This window comes from Rhea americana, unplaced genomic scaffold (assembly GCF_003343005.1).
Source record: "Rhea americana isolate MKP2758 unplaced genomic scaffold, rheAme1 scaffold_191, whole genome shotgun sequence".
Lineage (NCBI taxonomy): Eukaryota > Metazoa > Chordata > Aves > Rheiformes > Rheidae > Rhea > Rhea americana.
This window is the reverse complement of record NW_028186050.1, coordinates 1317296-1342960: the sequence shown is the minus strand read 5'-3', so window position 1 is coordinate 1342960 and position 25665 is coordinate 1317296. Positions and strand designations below refer to the sequence as shown.

Below are 25665 nucleotides of genomic sequence, written 5' to 3'. Positions count from 1 at the left end.
CAGCTCGCTCACAATACTTGCAATAGGGCATCCCGGTGTGTATTGCCCCACTCACCGCTAGCTGTGCTTGGTCTGAACGTCTTCTAGGCACTCTATCCCATGCTGATTCAGTACAGAATAGCTTCCTAGAATGCAATTATAGAAAGAGTAAGGGTTTGTCTTAAAAAGGGTTTATTCCAGAACAGCTATTCCTTATTAACTATTCCCAATCACCTCTTTGTTAGGAYGCTGAAGTTAAATGGGAATAGCTCTTCCGCTCAAATTTGTAACTTACCTTTATCCAAAGCCATAACCCTGTTTAAATGAGCCCTTATTTAGTACTGTATCATAAAATCATATCTATGGGTGCATCAATAAAAATAGACTCACAGTTGCAGTGAAAATAGAGCTGCTCTGTGGACAACTCTGTTGTAACTTGGGCAGATAACAGGGTCAAGAAATTTGTTTTAAAAAAAATATAGTTGTTCCTGTAATGTAAGCCCTTGTCAGTACCGAATATGACATTTTGTACTTGACAGGTCTCTGAATTCTTTTTGTTCAAGCTTGGTTTATTCCTTAGGTATTTTGAGACCTTAACAGCAGGGAATTTTTGAGTTCTGTAGCTTCTTTGTTTATTAAGTTCTTAGTTTGCAAGATTTCTCATCCAAAAAGGACTGAGAAAGTACCTGGCACATCTTGGATGCTTATTGAATACATTAAATAAATCAAACATTTTATGATAAAATTCCACTCCCCCACACCAAACAGATGTGGGTGCAAGTCAAAGACATTTGAAAAATTGCACTAAAATTGATTTTGCTCCAGTTTTCCCCAAAGGAAAAAAACTTTCATGAGGGCTGAGACAAAAACATGGAAAATTTCAGCTATCACGAAAAACTGAAAAGAGAAATGGAGGAAAGACAGAAGCCAAAACTGATCTTGAACTTTAGAGTACCAACCTGTATTCTCTATAGTGTTCTATATTACAGGAATTCCTGGACTTGAACATAAAATTAAAGACTTTTCCTTAGGGCTCATCACACTTATAAAGCGAAACGTGAAGCAAGTTAATGCTGGAGACTTATAGCCTACTTAGGGAAAATCACAGATCCATGAAGTTCTTTGGTGGATTTCAGATTCAGAGAGCAGGAAGAGATAGGACCCAACATAACAGAGGATGTCTGTCACAAATCTGGTGGGGAGTATTACTTAACACTCATGAATTCCTGCAGGACCCAGGTCTGAGAGGGAAAAAAAAAAAAAAAAAAAAAAAGTCTTAAACACCTTCAACTTGACATACATTCAAAGCCATCACATGTTGCATGTGTTATAAGGAGGGAACAGGAGGAGGCTGTTAGAATATGACCTGGTTTGGCTCTGGTATACCTGACTATTAAACATCACAGCCAGTCCCTCAGCTGTGATAAGCACTATCCAATAGGTGACAGTCCTCACGGTGTACTTGGCATCTTTCCTTTCCTGGTATCTGCAGCCCATGCTTAGGGGGCAGCTCTTGCGCCCTTTTCTGCMGAAGGAGAAGGCCCTTCTCTGCAGGCCAGCCTCCTGCTGTTGTGTCCCTTTACCCTACGACTCCAGGGATAAACAGCACTTTCCGCTTTGACCACTTGCATGATTTTTCATGTTAGAGGTCTGTGCCACAGGAATTGGCTTTTGGTGAGGGGCATAGGAGGGAAACTTTCTATRGGCATCGTTTAGCCACTTCCAAGGATGATACCAGTGTCTCAGAGGARCTCTCTGACAAAGACAGATTCAGAGCTGAGGATTTCAGGACAACATTCAACTGCCTGACCCACAAGACCATTTCTTATCTCCCTGCAACTCCTTATTCATACCACACCTCCCACATCCAGTGTCACACTACAAAGCTGGTTCATCCTGTACACTGAGTAAATTGGAGATCCTGTGTCAAAACCAGCAGGTGATCCAGCCTGCAATCACTTGATCACAGTGTCTGTGTAACCTTCAGCCCYCCTTTGCACATATATGATCTTAGTCAAGGTATTTAGTATTTTATAAGCAATTTTTATGGGTTCTCTTCCCCATAAGAAAGAAACTTCAGACAGGAACAGGAAAGGACAATTATAAATATACGCAAGTCAAATCAGGCAAAAAAGAAATTGAAACCACTTCCAGTCTCTATACAACAAATTCCACGCTCTAGTGGTCTCTGGCACCACTTCACCATAACCCTAAAGATGTTCATCTGCTCCTACAGCAATAAGAAACAAAGTGAAACAGGAACAATGCAGCTCCCACCTAGAATGACCAACGTAATCCCCCAACAGCATATCACAGAGGGAAAAGCCTTATCATCTTTAAAGCGGAAGAAAAACAAACACACATGCATACACACATAGAGTAATGTAACTACTGCTGTGCACTACTTGCATCCTCCCCATTTTATATAAGCATCTAATATCAAGAGATTTATATTCAGGCCAAAAACTCCTGCTGGCAGGAGAGGAAAGTACTTTGGAGAAGAGAGGGAAAGGAAAAAAAGCCTACAGTTTCTTGGCTTGCAAACAGCAAGCTGGATGCATTCTATGGAACTAGGCCAAAGTGTTAGTTATTATATTCAAGAGAACATCTGAATCCCAGCTCAAGGGAGCCGAGTTTGCGGCTCTCATTTATGCTGTATATCAATTGAATATCAAACCACATTTTCCGCCTTCTGAATAATAAAGCTTAATAGTTTGGGACTCCCATATGGTCTATTGTTAAAATATTTCCAAACACTGGCTGCTGTTTTGTTTCCGAAGGAAAGATTCCTCTTCCCTCATCAAGCTTTACTTGTTTAAAAAAAGCTTGTAGCAAAAATTAAATATATTTGTCGTGTAAACGTTTCTAGAATTCTGAGGAGGACTGAAAAATGAGGGAATAAGAAAATGCAAATATATTTTGAAATTGGCTTTTTTTTTTTTTTTTTTTTTAACATCACATGCGAATGTTTGTTCCAGGCAGAAGCAGCTGGTGCCACCAGGCTCTGCTGTTCAGAACAGGGGGTGCAGAAGCTTTCAGAAACCATGAGCTGCTCTAACAAAGGAGGACCACACAGACTCAAACCATTCACAAAAGGACCCAGGCCGATTATTTGACTATTACTTACAAGGAAGCTTGGCCAGTAATGTAGGCAATAAATACTGGAGAAACCTGTTCTGTGCATAACCCGGGTTTGTCTTTTCACAAGTCCTTCTCTCTAATTAGGTACTCATTCCTGGAGGGCATTGCTGATGGATGGAGTGTATCAATTTGGTATATTAAAAAAAAAGTTAAGAAACTTGTTAAATAATAAAAGCATCAGCAGAATAAACTCTGCAGTGTGTTAAACAGCAGTGCTTCTGCCCAGTCACATCAGAGATGAATATTCCTAGTCTTTCTACATTTTGCAGAGAAGGATTTAGTGGTGGAGAGATTATCTAACTTGCATGGGCTGCAGGCAGCCCTGCTCAGGGCCAGGACGAGAACTGCGAAAGGCCCATCTTCCAGTTCTGCGCTCACACCCCTGCTTGATGAGCACAGGAGGGCTCAGCTGCTCTCAGGGAGCAGAAGTGAAACTGCTCAGCACTGCCTAGTCCTGCACTGGTGTGAACCGTGAGGCTCCAGTTAGCCTGGCCCTTGCCCTCTCCGAGGAGGGCTTCCAGCTTTCTCAGCAGGGAGCACTCGGGGTGGCACGACCTCGCATTTCTGCCYGTCATTCAGCAAAGCAGGAGGTGCTGTGCTAGGCACGGCCAACAGCATGGCACAGTACAAAAATGTAGCAGTTCCTAGAGCCCAGGGAGCTGGGCAGAAACATCTACTAAAAGAAATTCCTCTTCTGCTAACTCTTCTGTTCTTGCCTTTTTTGCTGCTTCACATTCCTCTCTCTTCTCCTCCCCTCCATCACCTATCTGCCCCATCATCACGTGCTCTGCTCCCATGTACAGGTCTTCGGAGTCAGTCAACCCAGGTTATGCTTAACCCTAAAACTGGTTGTTCATACTTGTCAGCTGCTTCCTCACCAGAAAGGAAGAAATTCCAGTATTTCAACGTCTGCTCTCATCCCAAATCGGGGAGAAAACCTGAAATTAAAGACTCTTCGTAGACAGAAGTTCACAAGTTAAAAAAAAAAATCTATTCATGAACATCAATGTATTTTGTCTCATTTGAAATAGAATATTTTGACATTACTGAAACCAAAGTTGGTTCATTTTGGTTTGGTGACCTGACACAAGAAGTTTTGTTCTTAGTCAGTACACTTTTGAACTGCTGTTATTCCCACACTGGTGCATTGCTTCATAGGCRCTGCAGCTTGGCAGCCTGATAACCCTGTTCGCACTCCTGGATCACTCTTTCTGGCTGGAAGACAATTCCCATAGCACACACAGAGGTGCCCCACGGTGCAGTTTGGTCTCGGGGAGATCTATAATGCAGTGCCAGAAGTCCAAGGCCCTCAGGGCATCTGGCAGAAGAGAACAGGCAGGCCAAAGGACAGCTCTCAGAGCCGTAGCGAGCAGCAGCACCCTGCTGCAAATGCAACAGTGTTTTGAACTGTTTCGGAATGAAATGGTTTAGACCAGTTGAAATAAATAAATAAAAAGCCAAACACAGAGGTATTCCCATTCAAGCAGCCTGAACAAGTCAACATAATATTTCTGGTCAAAAAGGATAATTCATTAATTTTACAGGGGAAAAGAAACGAAAAACTAGGCTTTTCTAGAAAAAAAAAGTTTCTATTTTAAAGAAATTATATTTTTGCCTGAAAAAGCCTCTCCAAAGAAGATCTTAAACTAGGCTCATACTGACCCCAGCGGCACCTTCCTACAGGCAGTCTTACAAAATGTCTTAAAAAGTAACTGGTGAATGAAGCTCACTCTTACAGAAATTTCCCCAATAGGGAACTTGAATTATAGCAATATCAGCACCCCTTTTCCTCCTACACAGCTCTTGCTGTGACCCAAGGACTGCAGGACTGAGGTCATCAGCAGAGTATAACGTCTAAGTTAGAGAGAGCCCAACAAGTCCTTAAGCTGGGGTTTTGCAACAGATTTCTGTGTGTTACTTCTAGTTGAGCCACAGATACGGCTTTTACGTTAGCTGGGTCGGAACCCACGCTGCTGGAGTAGCTGAAGGCTCTGAGCTCTGCCCAGATGTTAGGGCTGATGCCAGCTCTTCAGTTGAGGGGATTCTATGTGAGGATTAGTGTATTTTCACAAAAAGCTATTTTACTAGCTCTCCTGTAGACTGCATAATGCTCATGTTGTAATGCATGTTCTTACATCTAAGCTTAGGCATCCGAGAAAAGGTAGAATGTATATGCATAAAAGAAAAGAAGAAGAAAAAAAGAAAAAAAATGAAGAAAAAAGAAAGAAAAGGAAAAAAGGAAAAAGAAAGAAGGAAAAAAAGAAAAAATAAAGAAGAAAAAAAAGAAGGAAAAAAATGAAAAAAATAAAGAAGAAAAAAAAAAGAAGAAAATAGAGAAGAAAAAAGACACTTAGCCTGTAGTTTCAGTGTTGCAATTTGAGGTAAACCTCTCTTTTTAAATTGCTTAACCTTGTGACTGTTTCATAGTTATACGGAATCATAACCAGAGAAAGATTTAGCCTAACAGTGATCTGCTCTCAAAGACATTAATCTGTCACATCTAATAGAAGGGGAATAAGGAGACAAACCATTTCTCTGAGTAATTCAAACATATGTGTATGGTTTTGGTGGGAACTTAAAGTGTAAGCTGGCCCTTTAACGGGGTAAATTTGGCAATGCTGCACACCCAAGGACTCTGTTTACCAGTCAGCGTGAAAAATCTCTGCGTGATTTCTTTGTGTTTGAAAACTTGAATTCTTTATGATCCTATCTCAGTGCTTTTATGGCTGACACATCGAACCAGCTTGCCACCCACTTTCTCATCCCCTTCACACCAGTAAGATTGAGTCCTCGTTTTGTTTGCAATTTTTACACCCTCTCAGAAAAGATCTTTACTTTTAGGGGATCAGCAGAAGATAATGACGTGCTTTGAGCCAATGTTTCAAAACTTAGTTTTCTCTCAGTATTTCAAATATGAGTTAGTTTGAGCTTCTGGTAGTTTCTTTCTTACCCCATGAAGCACACCAATGTGTTCAGATTAGTTTCTCTTCTCTTTCCTTCTCCATGCCTTATATGGGAAAGAAAGAAGCTAAGGTTTATTTTCTCTCCTTCCTTATTCTCCCAAACCTTAATCTCCATCTTCTCTTTCCTAGAGAACCTTTCCTAGGTTAATCATTTGAGTTCTCTCCCTCTTTCTCTTAAGCCCTGTGTTTTTCCAGACTCAGTGAAAAGCGTTTCTGGATCGCTTTGCTCTGGGTTCCTTCCTGTCCTCCAGGGAAGCAACAAATGGCTCCTGGGACACTTTGCTCTGTTTCCTCTCTTGGAGAGGAGCCAAAGCTTACTCAACTCTTTTCCTCAGGTCTGCCACTCAGACCACTAACCTATCCCCACTTTCCACCCACACTGAACACGTTGCAAGGTTTCCAAACTTGTCTGAAGAGCTTAACTCTACATTCAGCTTGTTGTCCTATAAGAGACCAGACGTGAAACCAATACTGATGCTGAAGAGTTCTCATGATATCTCAAAGCAGGTGAAGACCATTATTGTCAGATTCCTAGCGTGCAACAAGACTGATTTGGAGCATTGAGAGATACAGGGCCACGAGAGACCAAACTCATGTGCAGTTGCAATCCAAGAGAGCGTACTGAATTCAGAGGGGCACTAAACTTAGACACTGGTTTTCCAGACTAGTCAGGGGAGGCTTGGTACTGGAGGACTTGAGGGTAATCCCCAGAGTATCCTTCAGCACACTCACAGAGAGCAAATGTCTCTTCACATAGTGAAGTGTGCCAGCCATGGAGCACATCCGTTAACATGGAACCCAACTCCCTTCCCCTCCCTATTTTTGATATTATTACAGAGCAGGATGAGCATTTAGTTTCGGTCTACAACAGTGAGACACCACAGCACTGTGCAATAACAGAAAAAGGAAAGAATGAAGAAAAAAGGAAAATCCAGGTGGTAGACACTTACTGCTGTGGCCACTGCACAAAATGAAGGCTTGAGTGCACATTTTTGCCTGATTGCATAGCTGTCTCTGCTACCCATCTAATCTGCTTAGAAAACTGGTTTTGAAGGATATGGCTCAGACATACCACTTGCATGGAAGGGGGGGGGAGAAGCAATGAGGGGAAAAAAAAGTGCTGCAGCTGCAAAAGATAAAATAGAGACAACTAATTTTCTCAGAGGTTGCAACACAACCTCTCCCCTCCTCCACCTACAGTCACTGCACTGGCAGGATAAGCTGGAGATTCTCCAGCGTAAGCAAGAAGGCACAATAAGGTGTGCAGGCCCTTCTCCACCCTGATACCCACAGCCCTTGGGGGTACCGCAGACAGCAAGGGCTGACAGCCCAGCCACTCAAAGGGAGGTGGTGACATTCCTCCGCCTGCTCATTTTAATTGCGTTACCATTTTTTTTTAAGAGGGGGATGTGAGAAATGCACATTGCTAGATGTTATGCCGAGACAATAATAAGTGTAGGGGAGCTGCAGACTCCTGTTGTACCAATTGGTGGCTGAGTTCTGAACTTTCATTGTGTGATCCAATTTCTCCTGTCATCCAAGCCATTTTGCAAACTCCAAACATACGTTCATTTAAGCCATGTGTCCCGAAATTTAAACAGCTGAAGGGGATGGGAGGGGTAGGGAGAGAGAAGAACCACTGGATTTCTGGTGACAGTGTCTAAAATACACATTTGCACAAGGAAGTCTCACTTTAGATACTCACTTAGCAAAACTACAGCTGCTGACAGGCAAGAGGTACAGTTTCAAGTGACCACCAGACATAAAATAGGCCAAATAAATTACTGCAGTCTAAAGGGAGTGGGTGTGTGCACTCCCAGGAACGTAACAGAGATAACAGTTGGATTACCACTAGGTGACCCAACGTCAAGATTAGCAGATCCAATTCTGCTTTCAGTTGCACCGTAGCAGTCAGATTACCTAAGACCTAGCAGAAGCAAAACTGAAATCAGAGTCCAGCTCAGAATGTCAGAGAGGCAGCTGCGTTATTTTTAATACCTAAAATTTCAAGCCAGTTTGCTTTGTTTCAAGAGTTTAAGCTGTCTTTGGCAGAAGGGCTAACAGCCTTTGCCAGCTGCCACGTGATCTGTAAGGATGTTTTTCTAAGTGGAATTGGGCTTTTTTGGTGTGGCAGTGGGGGAGAGGAGGTGAGGGTTGTTCGTGGTAAAGACAAAGAGCATTATAAGTACATGGGCATTTTTCGTCCCTCAGCTCAAAGGTGTATTTTCCTTTATTTCCACTCCCTGTTCACGTATATACTTGCCCTCCTGTATGTTCTCCTACACATAGGCCCATCTATCCTTTGAAAGTATCAAGAATGCCAGTTATGGTCTTTGTGGGGTCTTTGAGGATGCATTGTGCGAGTGCTCACTCTCTGACTGAAGTCAAATGCAAGGGGTTTTTTTATATGTATATAAATAATTTTTAAGCTTTCCAAAAATATTAATTTCTTACGGAAATTAAACATCTGCTAACAATGAAATCCCCATACAAATGAGAAGATAATTTCAGTCTGACTAAAATGCTTTCCCTTGTTAATTGCTAAGAATATCATATTCTTGTCTTTTGCTATGGTAATTTCATTAGTTCTCCAATTATCAAAATATTTCAGGCCTTTCTCTTTCATGACATAAACAAAAAAGTCCAATTCCCATCTCCAAGTCCACGTTCAGGGTCCTGCAAAAGCAAGTGAGAAAGCGACCRATGTGACTCGCCAGCAAAAATTCTCAGGGCAGGGATCGGCTCTGTGGATCGAGGTGCCTGCTTGTGCACCTCCTCTCACTCCATTGCCCACAGCTCCCCAGGAGTCTGCTGAAATTTCACAAGTTTATACTACAGACCACAGATGACTGTGGCAAGTAGGTACTGCAAGTGTAAAGAGGAGCCAAAGTGCTGCTAATGTGAGAATGCTCAGAATAGCTGATGCCAGGGGGAGTGAAGGGGGCACCAGCTGAATTTACATCACAGTGAAGCAAGTCAGTTGGGTAAAAGCCCCCATATGGTTGCTTGGGAACATAAGAGCTAAAAGGGTTTTCACTGTTTAGAGAACTGCAGATCTCCTCCAGCTTCTTATCTCACTCTGTGCAACTTGGTGCAGATACATGAAAAAAATCTAAAAAACCTACAGTATTTTATTAGGCAGGAGAAGCAACTAGTCCTTTGTGTGAATATGTTTTTCTGCAGTCAAGAGTCTCAAAACACTTAGCTRCAGTACTTGCACTCTATCCACTTAAGGGATGAAAGGCCAGGCCTAACTCACTCAAGGTCAAATAGCAAGTTCAGGAGCAGATGATGATCTAGGACTCAGTTACATCCAAATCCAACAGTTCTACCCATTATATTGAAGAGACGTTAAACGTTCTCATGGCATCAAAAGTGACTAATGCCTTCCTAGGTCAGCCAGTGATAGAGAAGCAGGAATTCACCCATCTCCTTCCTCCGCTCCCCACCCCTTTATTCTTATTCCAATATTGTTCTAAAGCCCAAGTGATGAGATTTGCCTAATCAGCAATTAAATAGTTAATGCTTACATTACAGCACATGGAACAGGAGTTGCTGCAGGGAAGGTATGCAGCGGGAAGGACAAGAAAAGAAAGACAGCAATGAGGAAAAAGCAGGCATAGAAACAATCCTGAAGAAAGCAGTTTTCCCACTAAAAGGAGTGATTAGTTGACTAGACAACGTAACCCTTAAGACTTTGTCTAGACTAGGATAAAAAGGTATATTGCTGAACATGTTTGAGAGGCATCATGTAGACAAGGCTCACGGCCTTTGAGCATGGGTAAGAGTTAGAGACTAATTAGGATGTGTTCGCTAACACGTCCTGATGTTCCACTTTTAAGTCCTTGCCCAAGAACTCAAGGCTATGCAAAGCAAAGGTCTCTGATGTTGTCCTAATGATTGTACGAGCAGAGCTACGACACAATGCAAAGAAATCAGAACACCAAGCAATAGCTAAAGCCTTACRTCCAGTATTTTTCATACACTCCATGAGTCTCTTTGAACATTTGCATTTTGAGATATTCACCAACGTTTTACCAGACAACCTGCTATGACATTTCTCTCTCTAAGACAATCTTCTGAAAGCTCCAAATGCCARTGGGAAAAGAGATCACACACTAATAGCCTACACTCCTGTGAAACTTCTCCTTTTGCTTCAGTGTTTGCTCAAGCAGATTTGGGAAGGAGGGGGTGGGGGAAAGAAGAGAGGCCTTAGAAAAGTGTGCCCAGGGCCTTAGCAACACCATCATTCTGACAAACCATTACCAGATTTGTAATTAAAATCAAGTCCCACCTCAGCAGGGCAGCCAGATGCATCCAGGGAGAACTTGTTTAGAGAGTTGTTACAATAAATACCAGGAGAATTACGAATGTTGTAGCTTCTTCTTAACCCTTCCAGCAGTATTTCAGGAACCGCCTGTCAGTTTGAAAGACTGATCGTTTTTCTCTCAGCTTGTTGTAGGCTCTAGGTGTGCCCCTAACCAAATAGGCTTACCACTTAAAAGCTTAATTGCACCTGTGGCTTAAACCTTATCCCAGACAGTATTTGGGAGCATTTGGATTTGGGCGTTTCAGGTGTGGGACTGGGGCCTGCATTCACAAACAGAGCTAGACAAGTCAGAATAGAAGCCCCTGGTAAAAGCAGTTCTGTGCACCAGAGAGCAGAGGATGGGGAAGAAAGAAGTGCTTGTTCCATTTTGATCACATTTATCTGTATTTGCATTTCCACAGTGGGGTTTGAGTAATGTCCACCTCCTTGTTTGTGACCGAGGGCAGGTTTCACAGTCTCSGATTTCTTTTCCACAACAAAAAAGATCAAAGTTTGAGCCACTTGTGCAACTTGGGTGTTTACAGTGAGCTGGTCTAATCGCATGGCAAGCCCTCCCTGCCGTTATCAGTCTCGCACTCCACCGAGCTCCTTCATTCCATATGCACCAGGAAGGATCAAGAGGAGAGAGCCTACATCTGACCTGGATTACAACCCATCATCTCTTCTGTCTACTCTTACACTGGAACTAAAATACAGCATGCTAGGGAAGGGTTTAACACATTCAAGTAAAGAGTCATTCAGGCTCTTTTCGTTGGGGTGACAAGTTACTCCCAGGTTGTATTTTTAAAGAGGCTTTCTGAAAAGCAACCAAATGCAATGCAAAATAATAATAATAATAATAATAAAGCAAAAGAGAAGGCTCCTTTCACTCAGCTGTTCAGTATTTTCTAGGCAGTACAGGCACATAGTGCACTTTCTTTCCAAAGGAAACCTGTGCTGCTTTTTCAAAAGTTATTTGAGAAGGAAAGATAAATAAATAAGGTATAATATGAGTCCATGCTCACAGCAATCAGAATATAAAAGGTCCTCATTCCTAGTCTCATTCTGTCTTCACGCAAGGACACAAACTTTCTGGGTCTCAGTTTTGCAAGCTATAAAATGGAGCTAAATTTTAGGAGGTTGTGAAATTGCTTTAATTAATAATTGTGAAGTGCACATCTTCAGATGGAAGGCATCATATAAATATTAATGAGCTCTGACTACTGGCAGTACGCGTGTCTCTTAGGAATCACAAGCACCATGGATGGATCAAAGAGGGCATGTAGCTCCAAGAGACAGAGTGGTGGGAGTTGGCTCTGTGTTTAACAATTTTTTAAAGTAGATCCTCAAGACTGCTCTGGATATTCCCTATCAAGTTACAGCAGCTTTCAATTAAAAATACATTTTATCCTTAGGCAAAATTCCACAGTGTACCTTTTAATATTAGTAGGGCACATTTTCACTTATGTAGATCTTTATTTTACATACATGCATTAATAGATCTTTGTAAATAGGGGTCAAACCAACTGGGAAATAGGGATTTTCACTTTGTTCTGATCTAAATAAATACCCTTCCCTAGTTACATCACTGAACAACTTCCTGCTCTACTGCCTGCGATGCAGTGGCAAGAAGTGGGATGAGGATGTGGCAGCTGTTTGCTTCGCAATGTTGATAGGCCATATATTAATCTGACAAGACTTCAGACATGGACTAGACCTTTGAATGAACACGGCAGAAAGCTCTGTTTGGTAAAGACACTGCTCCTGTTTTCCTAAGCTATCATCTCCCAAGCATGAGAAGCACAAAACATGGCTACAAACAGACTTAAGAGAGGTCCAAGCCCTTAACCATAGCCTCAGGAAAGCCGGGTGGCCGTGGGCCAAAAATACAATATACAAAATCAAGTAGCATAGGTATATTTGGGGTGCTTGTGATTGTGTCACCAGGCTGCTCAGAGGGAGTACAGCAAAGAGATGGCGTTAAGAATCCTTAATGCTCCTTTGGCAAAACAGGGAGAAATTTGGAAGATGCTCGGTACAGACATCTTGATAGCCAGAAAAATGAATTCACTCTTAGGATGCCAGTAAAGTCTGAAGGCTCACGACATGTGGCAAGTGGTGGCAAGGATAGCCAAAACTACAGTCTAATAACTTGTATCTACTTGCTGCGCTCGGTGCTGAAAGATAAGATAGAAAACATGAATGTGTTTTGACACTAAGTAATGTGAATCCTGGCTACAATACCAGTCATTTTGAGACAAGGAATCATGAACCCAAACCAGTGAGACTGGAAGTCAATTTTTTCCCCTCAGCCACACGAGGGAATTTTATAATTCTCTATGAATAATGCTTTTATAGAAAACCCAGGCATCAGATCTAGGAAATACTTCTCCACAAACTCTAGCTCAAAGGAATTGCTTTGGAAAAGCTCATACCACCTCTTGTTTCCAGAATTAATTAGCACTTGTCACTTGTTCCTCTCTGTATAAAATCAGGAATCCTCCCCCAAAAGAGGTGCACAACCAAATTGTTAAAAGATGTACATATGCCTCAAGCAAACAGGCTTCTTTGTAGTATTGCTAAGATTCTCTCTGGTCATCCCCATAGAAAAACACTCAGTTGGAAAGGAATCAGACTGGGAGATTAGAGTAACCAATACTTTTCCAGGTACAAGGAGCACAGGACAGGTCAATAGGCATGCTCATGTATTAGCRTCAGGGAGAAATCTCTCTCCATCCGGATGACTTATCAAGTTCAGCATCAGATTTTATACAGAATGAAATATTTGAAGTATCATAGTTTTCTCTTCTTGAATTTTAAAGATTTGCAGTGTATTTTTCATTCTAATATGCTTTGTTTCTTCTTATTCCATCCAGACATTTATACAATATACATTGGAGTATTTCACTTCCCCTCCATGTGACTAGCTACGTGCACTGAGAGAAAGTAAATCCAGGTAAGACCTACTATCAGTTATATCTGGGTGCAACTGAAGTTTGATCAGCAATGAAGGTCAACATACTGTTCTGTATTTTCTGTCCACAAAAATGTTACACAGTTCACTTAGTGAAAGAATAAAAAAACATAGCCTAGCCTCCCATGTGGTTCTTGGGCACAGAAACATTGTAATAGGTTGCCTGCCACAGTATTTAATGCTGGTTTACAATGGTTTAAAAACAGAAATCCAAAAACCCAAGTGTTCAATTACAGCCATGTCCAGCATAACCTAACTGTAGCATAGCATAAACTATGTAGGATGCTAAACTCTATTTCTTAAGCTAGGAGGAGCCTATCTGACAGCTAGCCATGACTGCTTGCTCTGAACACAACCTGGAACCTGCTAAGCAAGAAAGGATTTGGCCAAGAAGCCTCGGCTCTGGTTCCCCAGGCAGAACACTGCTTTGCAGGCCCATCAAAAGAGTCCGGAGACTATTTGTGTCAGCTCCCAAATCCACAAACCACAACTAGCCCTCCTTCTGCAGCACTTGCATGCTGCTCCTCACAAARCCAGAGCAAGATCTTTTGGCATCCAGATCACCTTTTCTGGGGCCCACCCATCACTTTCGATCTCTTTCCTCTCCTTATCACAGACTTGCAGTCCCTCTTCCTGGGTAGCAGCAGAAACTGGGGCATATTTGCCTCCACATTTCGCACCCTTTTTCTCCCCATCACCYCGTCCGTCTCTCCTCTCTCCCTACCTTCCTGTAGCAAACCAGGGGGTGAGTATCTTTTTGTGGTAGTAGCAGAGAGTGTCCAACATACACAACTGAAAAAGGAAAAGTGGAGTAAAACTTCAAAAAGAGAAAAGACTGAAATAATCTATATGTACCCCTGACCCAGAGCATAGCTTACCTGCCCTTGCTGGGTTCTCTGGTACTAAGAGGGGGGTAATGCCAAGAGAGGCACATCTAGGAAATGTAAAACTAGCAGCTCTGTCAATCTGAAACAGAATGGGAATTCAGGGTGCAATTGGCATTTCAGGTTTAACTTTAAAATAAACAAAGCAAAACAACATTGTAACAAACAAACAGCTTCTGGGCAGCTCAGACTTGTCCTACACTTTCAAGCCAGTCATTTGCCATAAATACACATCATTTTAAACATGAGAAAGGGGGAGAGGAGACAAAGCCAACTGAGTCAACTGCTTACTGTCTTTCTGATTCAGAGTCCTCAACAGATGTAAGACAGAAAATTATTCTGTGAAAAAGTTCCTTTTTATATATTTGGGACAGCCCCCAAAATTTTTACCAGAGGGGAAGAAGAAGAAGAGGACAAGAACTGAACTGCGAACTTGTCTGCACCCTAGCAGGAATTCACCGATTTTTCACCTCCCACAGGTATCATTAGCATGCTACTGAGAGCAGGAAAAAAAAAAAAAAAAAAGCAGCTGAGATCAAACACAAGCTAGTAACAAAGCTCTTCCTCTTGTCTTCCTGCAATGGGCCAGAATTTCTGGCTACAGCTAGTCTTTTCCTGCAAGGCTGGGTTAGTTCAGAGTCCCTTTTAAAAGAAGTGCCACACTACAAACGTGCTACAGCTGCGACACAGAAAGTGCAGAAGGCAGGAAGTCTGACGTTCGCACCAACATCGGCCCCTTCACTCACACCTCTTTTCAAATAGCTTTCGCACATGGAGCCCACATTTTCACATTCTCAGAACCAGCTTTATCTATCATATTGCAAGTTTAAAAGAATTTTTTTAATTGTAAGAGTCCCTCTTTCCAAATTCAGAGACTCACTCCACTGAGACCTTTAAATTAAAGTTTTTATAAACTGTTCTTCTCTCTGATTTTTTCAGTAATTTGCTACATTCCCTTTTAAGCAATCTACATAATTTTAAAAAACTAAAATACAGATTGAAACACCATACCAACTGTTGTCACAGTCCAAAAATGTCCGGATTTTCAAACTTAAGTCCACCCCTGTATGAAAGGGCCACACACATGTAGATGTCAATCAGACTGTGTGGCAAAACAGAGGAACCCAGGCTGAGATTTCAGAATGGCACAGACTTTCCTGGACAGAAAGAAAGTGCCAGTCCTCACCCATCTGGAATAATTTCTGTGTTTTAATGTGAACTTCTGGAATTTAACTTCAAGAAGCTAAGTGCTAGGAACATCCTAGTTTGTTTCTAGATTTCTGCATCTCCTGCTTTGCATTGTTAGTGATACAAGCAGGAAGAGAGAGAAATAAAGAAAAACACATTATATAAAAGAATAGACCATAATTATACCTAATGTTATCATTGTGACTGTTTTTGCAGGCAACTAGAGAGGTCTGTTCTGTCTCCAGACATTCCGTATCCATTTTTATTCCATTCTGTTAAAGAAACATTATCTCCATTCCCTTCCCCTCAGCACTAGGTTTAAAATAAAAGAACGTTCTAAGTATTTGTGGAAAATGGCAAACAAGTGGGTAGTAAAGCCTGGAGATTGCTTGGCAGTAGAACACCATATGCAGAAATTAGCCAGGGCAAGTAACTAAGGGAGGACAACAAACCCCTGCATTTTACAGCATTTGGGCACTCAGCAAAAGGCTGATGATTGAGTGGAAAGCGCCAACCCCACATGATACTGCAAGGGCTCAAGTACTATTTTGAATTAGGTAAACTAATATCTCCTGTACCTGTTCCAAACGACATATTAATACATGGCCTCTGTTTCTGCAAAGTCTGCTGGCTGCCCTCTTCGAAGGAGCATCTATCTTACAGAAGATTTTGCATTTTCTCTTGGTGTCTGAACAAGGATCCCAAACAAGTGGCAGGGGCATACAGTTTTGGAAGCCCTTGCATGTTTATCTTTACTGATAAGCCTGCAATCTTTGCTGCAAGCACATCAGCTTGTCTGCAGCAAAACCTTATTCCAGTCAATGCCGTCTTTTGGAACAGGCTTCCTCAGAACTGGGCAATTCATTTAACCCCTTAGTGGTTAATCTAAAATGACTCTGGTGTGGAAGACAACTTCTTTTCCCCACTCAATAAGATGCATCGTGTTTTCACACAGTGGTAAAAAAACAAGCAAGTAAGCCAGCCCAGCTTTGAGTCAGCAGCAGTGCAAATTATATATTTACACAGATACTATCAGGAAAATTCACCCTAGGAGAGCCTCATCTTCTCAAATGGCCTCTGGTTCTGTGCAGGGGACAATACTTTTAAATACTTTTAAAATAAAGGGATGCAGGTATCTAGATTGCAGGTTGTATGTACAAAAATTCATTAGGAGGACTTGCTGAAGTTATTGTCTAATTAATTGGACACTGTCAGCAGGACCTATTTGGATTCTTAGAACTGCAGAATCAACCATAATTCTAAGACATCCCATATTTTTCTAGTAGGTTAAATTAATCTGCTCATACAGCTTTGTTAATATTTGATTTTTCGGTTATCACACATCCCCATGGATGCTAAGGGCAAATATCCAGTAAGTCACTAGGGATCTCCCAAAGCTGGCATGCCAGGAGCTTGGATAACCTGAAAACTACAAACAAGTGGCTTTTCTCTGACAGCAGGTTCCACTTATTTCCTCCCACTTGCTCTTTCCCCATCTTCTTCCTACACCCCTGAGTCAACCTTCATCAGGCGAGTTTCAGTTAAGCATGTGCTTTGCCAGAGGTGTTTTTAAATTATGTTTTTAAAAGCTTATTTATAGTACACACGCACAGTGCTTGATGCTCTCAGGGCTTTTGGACACTTCAGCATTTCGGGCATGACTTTGCCAGGTGGAAGGAACATGAATTCATCAACCACTTCCCCTGTGTTTGCCTGCCTCTGTACCCCAACCCTTGGAAGGAAGGAAAGTAATTCTTTTTCTCTATTATCTCCTTTCTCATTGTTCATTACATCCAAGATCAATCTACTGGAAATTCCAACTGAAAAACTTCAGAGCAAGCCAGCTGGTCCTCCCAGCTGATCCTTTGGCAGAACCAGCAGCCAGTTGGACAATGCGACGATTCTGTGAACAATTTCCCATTAGGGTAGGAGTCAGAAAACTGTGCAGTAAACAGAACTGGGTGAAACTTGCCAGTCAAAGTTCACATGGTCCGGCACTCTTTGCATCTGGCAAGCCAACAAGTTTCATTAAGCAACGTTTGTCCTAAATGGATATATTCGCCTCATGTAACCAGTTTCTCCTTTCATAAGGAAAATGTAACATTGACCACAAGATTGTTTCCAAGCGGAAAAGCACTATGTCCAGAAGCGAATCTCTGAGCTCAAGTTCTGATCCAGAAAAATAGCTGTGCTAATGGTTTGGCTTTCTCATCTAAATGCAACGTGAGTTGGGTTTTACTGCATAAACCTTTGCTAGTATAGAGAAGTGCCACTTCCTGCGTCCTGCTCTTTATCTGCCCTGTACAGTGAACCTCCACTAGACAAGCCATTCAGAATGAAAAGGGTATGTTCATAGCTCTTTTTAAAACGAGTTTGACTTTCCCTGTTCTGAAATGATCAAAGTTACTAAAATATTGTTTCCTCAGCAGCACAGCAAATAAAAACAGAGCAAGTATTCAGAGCAGTGGCTCAGAAACCTCAATATCAGGAGGTAGCACAGAGGCATTCTGGGAGGAGGAGAAGAAAAGGATGTGGTGGAGTTTGCTAATGCCCAGAAACTCTCACTGAAAAAGCTAGATGCATGCCAGAATGCCGTAGGATAGGGCTGAGTCCATTGCTCTTTCCACAAGAGCAGCGCTTTCTTAATAAAGAGGTCTTTACACAYAGTATTTGGGAAACTTAATTCGGATTAACTAAAGCTGTGAATTTTAAAGTGAATTAGCTAAACCACATTATATCTCCGTACAGATACACTCATTCAGTATGAAAAGAAACTTTAATTTGGTTTATCTCACTTTACTGATTAAGAACATTTTTATTCTAAATAAGAGTGCCCACGCAAGGGATTAGTGGGCTGAACAAAGGATGAAGTTATATGATATCTCAGTGCTGAATGTGGCCCACTCCCACTGCTGATGTTCATTGTCCCCACATTTAAAAATAATCCAACTAAAATTGTTAATTCAAAATTTTTCTATATATCCATGCATACAAACCTCAAGCTGCATTAAAAAACAAACGAAAACACTCTGACTCTGCATTTGCCTCTTGTTTCAATCTACAAGATCGTGTGTATGGTTCGAGAATGAAAATCATTGAAGGAAAAAGTAATGAAAAGGACACAGACAGCATAAAAAATGGGGAAAGACAACAGCACATCAGAAACTTTCATGGTATGATTTCATGTAGAAAAATGACAGGCACCAGACCCTAATCACATCTGTGGAATATATACGGACCCGGATCTAGATTTGACCCCAACCATTTCTATGACCTACTAATTCAGAGAACTTACCAGAAAAAAATATTTCTTGAGTTTTAGATGCGAGGTTGTTGTGCTGTTTGTAAGTAACTGGGTATGTTTCCAGCTTGCCTAAGCAATACAGACCTCTGACAACTTCATCAAGGGCCAAACACCACAACTCAGGTATCTGCATGGACACTGCATTTTTCATCAAAAGGGCTCAGCAAAAATCATTTCTGTAAACAGAAATGGCAAGTAATGGTAATTTCTAGCTGCCGTTTAGGAAAAGTGATGTAACCTCTCTGCCTCAGTTTACCGAAGATTGCTGGGAAAGTTTGCAGCAGATCAGAACCAGAAGGCCAGTTCTTTCCCYGGTAATCATATCCGTATAACGATGCCTCTTTATAGCTGAACTATAAAAATCCAGCCAGCAAAAGGGAGACTAACTAGCTGGTTAAAGCGAGAGCATTTTGGTAACTGTGGTTACTAAATAGGCTGAACCCAGAAGATCTTTCCCTGCAGAAATACATACTACTTTCCTTGCCATCCCTTTTTCGAAAGAGAGATGGAGGAAAAGGAGGGTGAAGAATTTGTATTATAATTCGTAGTAAGCAACACTCTGGCTCCAACACAATCTTCCACAAGAAGGAAAATCAACTTCTCAAGCAAGTCAAGATTAAACAGGAGATAAATGAAAGCATCACCTTGGAAAGCCAGGAAATCCCAGGCTGGCTGGTTGAGAAAGAATTAGCAATGTATAATTAAAAATGCAACTCTTCCCTTCCTCATCCCCGAGGTGATTGCAGGTCCTGCATAATACTGACTTCTGCATCAGTGCCAGAGAAGAGCTCTCAGTTGAGGTCTTTCTTATTTCTAGCATGGCCTCTCTCCCTCTCRCTTTAAGTTTTTGGAAACTATTTCACACCAATTACGAGCAATATTCCTATGTGGCAGGACATGTTCTTCATACGCATAGCTTGCAATGAAAAGTTTAGCCAGTGGAGAGCACCAGGAGGGAGGGAAGAAGACAGTAGTCCTTATCGTGACTTGCAGTAGAGGCTCAGTTGCCCTTTGCTGATGGACTTGATTCTTCACTAGTGGAACCAACCCACCTGTTCTTGTGTTTAGAAAGAAAGAATAGGKAACAGTTCAGCTACCACTTTAGTGAACAGGAAAAATTCTAATATTTGATAATATGTCTTAGAACACAGACTCTCAGGATCCTCTTCAGGAAAAGCTACTGAAAGGCCACAAACATCTAGTATATTCATAAGGCCTAGCAAGCGGACATAGCACAAAGCTGTGGATAGTGTGGGAAGACTTCTGTATGGGTAGAGGTAGAAAGGATTGAGAGCAGAGGACAGAGGCATGTAAAACTGAGCATTAAAGAAAGAGCAGACAGGCAAACACAGTTTATTCCTTCAGTGCAAGAGGAGAGCCACTGACAACGGACCATCAAAACTAGCAGAAAGAAGAAACGAGATGAATGACAGCCGCTGCCCACAGTCATTGTGGCCTACAGACAGCAATATGAGCGATATCCTGGGGAGCAATATCATGCCTTGCTTTCCCAATCCCACAGTAAGTTCCAGGTTGGAGACTGCTGAAACGCCAGGCACAGCAGTGCAGCTGCCCTGGGATCCCTTCATCCTCAATTCARAGAGGGAGGGAGCTTGCAAGAATACATTAACTGCAAGTATATTTTATATGAAAGAGGATACCTAGCTATGGAGAATACTCATGTATAGGCTAGAAACTCTCTCGCCTTAGGCCATAAGCCAACCACTAACTTCCTCTATGGGCAAGTTATTCCTTAGCTGTTTGTTTTAGGAGTTCTTGTACCTTTTCCTAAAGCATCTGGCATTTGCCTCTCTTGGAGCAAGGATGCCAGACTAGACAGACAGATCATGGCTTCTTTCTGGTATGGCAATTACTGCATTCCAACCTGGAAGGGGGAGAACACACTGGGGAAAGCGAGGAATGTTAGATGGCAAGTTCCAATAACACACAGCCCTGTTAAATAGCCTTTCCTCTCCATCTGGCCCTGCACACTCTTGCCAGCAGCAGGCTGGGAGCACACGGCAGCACAACTTGGCGCTTTGCATTCTCAAAGAATTCTATGTTCCTCCACAGAGGTTGGGAACAGAGCTGAGCAGGGCTGAGCTCGTACCCTTGAGGATCCCACTCGTGCAAGAAGTGGGATGTTCTCATGCTGTTACAAAAATATGTAACAAAACCAGAGGACAGAGAGAAATTATGATCTGAAGCCCAAGTTAAAGCAAAATGCAGAATTTTGCTTTGTCACTAGACACAAAGGTTTCCTAATATCAGGCCAAATCAGTCACTGTCCTGTACGATTTGTGCCTCTAGAGCTTTTTTTTTTTTTTTTTTTTTTTTTTTAAGAAAAAGTTTACAAAACAAATTCTCTGCAACTTTTGAGTAAGTCAGCTCATCTCCTGCAGAATATATACTTCTATCAGCCTATGAAATATGGGCTCAGGATTGCATTTATACCCTAAAACAGGCATTTGGAAAGGCCTCCTTCCTCTTCCCCTAGGCCAGAAGGCTCCAAAATGCCCAAAGACAGCTAAGGTCTGGGGAAACTTGGACCCATCTTTCTACCTGAAAAATCTTCTCTCTGTTGACTTTGGCTTCATGCCAATTTAACTCTCAAATCCAGGTCTCGCACTCTGTGTGTCAGCAAAAACTGCTAGTAGATATCTGTCCAGACACTATCTCAYTTGTGACTTTCTTCATTGATACCCTTCTTTTGAAAGCAGCTGTTGCTGCTGCATTTATCCACTGGAGCCCTCAATTCCTTACTGCCCATCTGCTGCAGAGAAGACAGAGCCAAACAGGCAAGACACAAATAGCCAGCAGGGAAGACCTTGCCACAYCAAGTAATAAAAGTCATGAAATCCAAATCCTACACCTATCTGCTGAATTTGTGCTTGTTTTTAAAAGCAGCACAAGAATCTGGATAAGCAAACACAGGTATAGTTGAATGAATTATCTAAGTTTAGACAAGTGGTAACTAAATAATGCTATTTTAACTTACCATTGTAACAAATATGTGAATTGATTTAATAACCTAATGCTGTTGTTGGACAGTAGAAGTCTGCATGGGTGGACCAAAAGGCTAATTATATTATCAAATCAATGTACAATAATAGAACTTCTCCATGCATTGATGGAACTGAGGTTTTAGCTCTTCATCAGAAAATATCCCTGAAAGATAGAGATGGAGATAGCATTTGGCAGGAACCCTTTGTCACTGGGTGCCTAGTCTTTATTCTCTTTCCTTTTCAAAATGTTACTAAATACTATCTTTAAGGTATCTCATGACAAGAAATTTCCTCTGATAATCTTTTGTTACTTGTTGTTTAACCTCCCTCTATCTTTCTGAAAGGTAGTCAATATAATCTCCAAAAGACTTACCTAAAAGGGAAAGAGCTACTGGTGGATATGCAAAGCTATTCATTGTAAGCCTACAATAAAGCATTTTTTATCAAGGTTCAAGCAAAATGACTTACTGACATTAACTGGCAAGTACTTTGCATTCATATGGTATCTTTCATCTACAGACTTCAAAGCATCTGACAGGAGGCAGGCAGGCGTTGTTTCTCTGTCCATCCAAGGAAGAAGCTGAAGCACAAAGTGGCAAGGTCTCCCAGTCAAGGTAAAGCCATTAATAGAAATTCAAATTAACTGATTGCCCATCCTTAAAAATGAACAATTCTGCTTCCAGTACAAGTTACACGTGCACCAGAGACCAGAACCTTCACTCACACACACCCCTCCAAAAACTGCTAGGGATTCTTTAGGTATTTAAAACTTATTCATTAGAAACTAAACAAATACGGAACACAGGAATACTTTTCTCCACAYAGGAAAAGGAAAGAGCTCTGAAAACAATCCAAACCTTAAGTTCTATAGTGCTCCAAGGAAGAGCGCTCCTTGAATGAACCTGCGTAAGCATAGGAGAAGAAAAGGGCAAAATTCATTCATGAGGAGAAAACAGAAAATTCTGCTTTATATTTYAGGAAGTGTTTTAAATAAACCTATTCTATTGAAGATCTCTCCTCTCCAGAGAAAAGGTAGGACTATAGGAAAGGTCATAGAATTAATTTCAAAAATGCTGTCTTAAAGAGCATTTTTCTTGCTTCAGCTCTTCACCCTGTAACAGGTAGAAGAAATGCAGACTACCTACGGCACTCAAATGGTCAGCAGAAATGCCTTTTAAGTATTAGTAGGAAAAAGTCCCCAGCACAGTGCTATTTTAAAAGAGATGTATGGGTTCCTGTAAGTTTCAAAACAAACAAACAAAAAATGATGCTGAGGGAATCTTCGGAGCAAGCAGTCATTTAGCACTGGTCGAAGAGAATGCTATAGCAGTATTCTAAAATGCTGTCCATAGTTATGAGATCTCTCACGGCCAATGGAGGTGGGGAGTATTAGAGGCCAYGAAATCCTAAAGTTTATTTTTCTTTAAGTTTTCACTTCAAATAAAGCTTTGTTTTAAAATGTATAAGGCCAACTGTTAGTGCACTGAGGTCCTGGTTATTAGCCAGCTAGAGCCCATGAATTATGTTTAGTGAGAAGTTTATTGGCTCAGTAAACACCATTCCAGTTCCCCTCACCCCTGAACTGTGGGAGCCAAATCAAGAGATATTCAACAGCATGTTACTTCTAGCACCAGAACAGACATCATTTGATTACGGGCATTTTATTTTTTTGTAAAGAATTTGCTAATGTATCATTTAATAGAAGCAGGTCTTTAAATTTGCCAAGGCAACACACAAAGAGTAAGCAGCTGCTTGGTTCTGTTTATCATCTATCTGGTAGCTTTTGGAGTCCAAGTAGTGCAGAAATATAATCCTTGGAACACTTGGTAAGGCAGGACTCTGGCAAGGAATTTAGAACACTAGCAAGATCAGAGTGGGCAACCACAGGAGCTTTCTGATAAAATCATCCTACAGAGTCAGGGCAGAGTATGGGGCAGTAAGAAGTTGCATTTTTTAATCCTAGTGCCACTTTATCTCAAGGGAGACATGTGAAAACTGTGTTYTGTGTTCTGAGAGGATGTGGCCAGAGGACAGGACTTAGTCTTGGGGGACAATGTTGATCCTTTTGAGCTTCCCAGTCAAGAACAACTTGTTAAAACATTTTGACTTAATTTGAGAGCCAGCCAGCTACTGCTTAGACATGGTCCAGATAAGATGCACATGCCTGTCCAAAATGGAGATAGGACACTTTCATGTGGTGACGTTAGCAYTGCTCAGCCTTATACTAGTTTGTGGGAGGCACTCATTCAGAGACCAAAACAGAAAGTAAGCATCTCCAGAACTAGAAAGACTGACAAGTACCTAAGCAAATTCAGAAGCAACTTTTACTTGGATGGTTGGTTTTGTCCTGGATCCAAAGTTGTCTCATCTTTTACCTTCCACTGCCATGAGCTAAAGGCTTCCATACAAGGAGTAACCAGAGATCAGTCAGTGTGCAGTAACTTGTTTGTGTGCTTCTTGTTCCAATTCTCTAAGAATAGCTAAAATACACTAGAAGACAATACAAGGGCTATGTCGATGTCAGTGTCCTTGAGGCAAGGAAAGTTAATTTACTCTGAAGAATAAATATGCAAAAAAGACCACTATGATAACAGCAATCTGTTCTGGCAGCAAAGACACTAAACTAGAACTCAAGAAATTTATGTTTTCTTCCAGTTCTCCCCATCTGTCACACCAGTTTGGCTTAATAATGCATCTGTTTCTCTGCCTCCTTTCTCACCTTCTGTCTGTCCTGTCCATTTAGAGTGTGACATCTTCAGAGAAGACATTGTATTCTTACAGCACCTAATGAAAGCTTTAGGGCTTTGCAGTCCCTAAAGTAAAAAATGTTTTTATATAAAAGGGTAGACCAAGATAGGTAGTACCAACTATGGAATCTCATATTCTCATATAAATGCTTTTGCTGATGTCTGGAGAATCATGGTGCCAGAATCTGTCCATATGGAAAGGAAGAACCTGGAATTTTGCAGTACAGATCCTTAATGTCCAACCAATCCCACAAGGACATGCCAAGGCCATATCATCACACCCATAACGAAGCATCTCTAGGGAGCAGGCACAGTTAAAATCTTTCCACCTTAGTGGTGGTGAAAGACAAGATACCCTTCTCTTTAAACTTAACCCTCTCCCTTCCAAAGAATGCCTGGAATTTCTACTATTTCCCAACAGAGACTAGAAAGCAAAGAGTTGGCATGGGGCAAGGCAGATAAGAGCAGTTGCCTTCTCTGTACGTTTTGTTAACTCCCCATAATTGCTTAGGGCATGTGATGGTGAGAGAAGGACACATACGCATCTGTCAGAGACGGGCTACAAATTGCTAGTATAATGTCCAAGCAAACAAAATCTAGTTTACAACGTGAGTGTGGTATATAAAACACCTCTGTAAAACTACAGTATAATCCAACTGCTGCAGGTTTYATTTACAAACTAATGATACAGTTTCCCTCTCAAAGAATGCCATTTAGGATCACTAAGATGTTGAATAAAGTCTTAGATGTCTTCTGGAACACATGGTTAAGGCTGATTGTTGTTGGAAGTCTCTCTAAGCGAGCCACATTTAAATACTATGTTTTGCAAACAGACCTATATTGTCTTGCATATGAATTCAAGTCCTTTCACCAGTTAAAAGTCTGGGTCAGGGCAATTTGCTTACATTTTGAGTCCTTTTCCAAAATTAATGGCATGTGGGATTTAGAGTTGCAGATATAAGACAACTGGATAAACTGTTATTATCTGCTCTGCATCATGCACGTAGCGTCTAGTTTTCCTGCTAAACTTTGTTCACATGTACAACCCACTTCTACAGCAGTTGCAGATTCAGCATGGTAAAGATATTATTCTTGGCTGTTCTGTTAAACTCACAATATAAGTTAAATGCACAGTAGGGGGCCCTGCTGGATTCTCAACACTTTTCAGATG

General features: G+C 41.4%; 1 protein-coding gene across 7 annotated transcripts in view; it reads right to left on the bottom strand.

Moving 5' to 3' along the window:
• HIC2 (HIC ZBTB transcriptional repressor 2) overlaps positions 1–25665 on the bottom strand; it is a 74940-nt gene that overhangs the window by 33480 nt on the left and 15795 nt on the right. For 2 of the 7 annotated variants that reach the window (XM_085302737.1, XM_085302741.1), the window contains exon 2: positions 56–125. The exons of the other annotated variants lie outside the window; for them this stretch is intronic. The gene's annotated coding sequence lies outside the window, so the exon portion shown is untranslated. The remainder of the gene's footprint in view (positions 1–55; positions 126–25665) is intronic. 7 annotated transcript variants of the gene reach the window in all.